Here is a 280-nt window from a genome sequence, read left to right on the forward strand (position 1 = left end):
GTAGACATTTCTGTATTAGCCCTATTTCTCATCATGATCTGATCAGAAAGAGAGTTTACTGTCATCTCCAAGCCGTTTTTCAGCTATTTCTATTGGGTATAATCTCGGCTTGGTTTCTATTGGATGGGGCAGGGGTGTGTATAATAGGCTCAATTTCATTGGATAGTAGTTGGAATGTTGTTAAAACATTCCCTTATCTGTCATAATAAAGCCATTTTAGCGTATATGTTAAGGTGTCATTTTTAGATGTCATTTCTAGATGCCAATTTTTACATATGCT

General features: G+C 35.7%; 1 pseudogene; it reads right to left on the reverse strand.

The window, feature by feature from the left end:
- The window catches only part of LOC128661959 (uncharacterized), a 119-nt pseudogene extending 113 nt beyond the window's left edge, over positions 1 to 6 (reverse strand).
- Between the last annotated feature and the right edge of the window lie 274 nt (positions 7 to 280).

Source organism: Bombina bombina, chromosome 5 (genome assembly GCF_027579735.1).
Source record: "Bombina bombina isolate aBomBom1 chromosome 5, aBomBom1.pri, whole genome shotgun sequence".
Taxonomy (NCBI): Eukaryota; Metazoa; Chordata; class Amphibia; order Anura; family Bombinatoridae; genus Bombina; species Bombina bombina.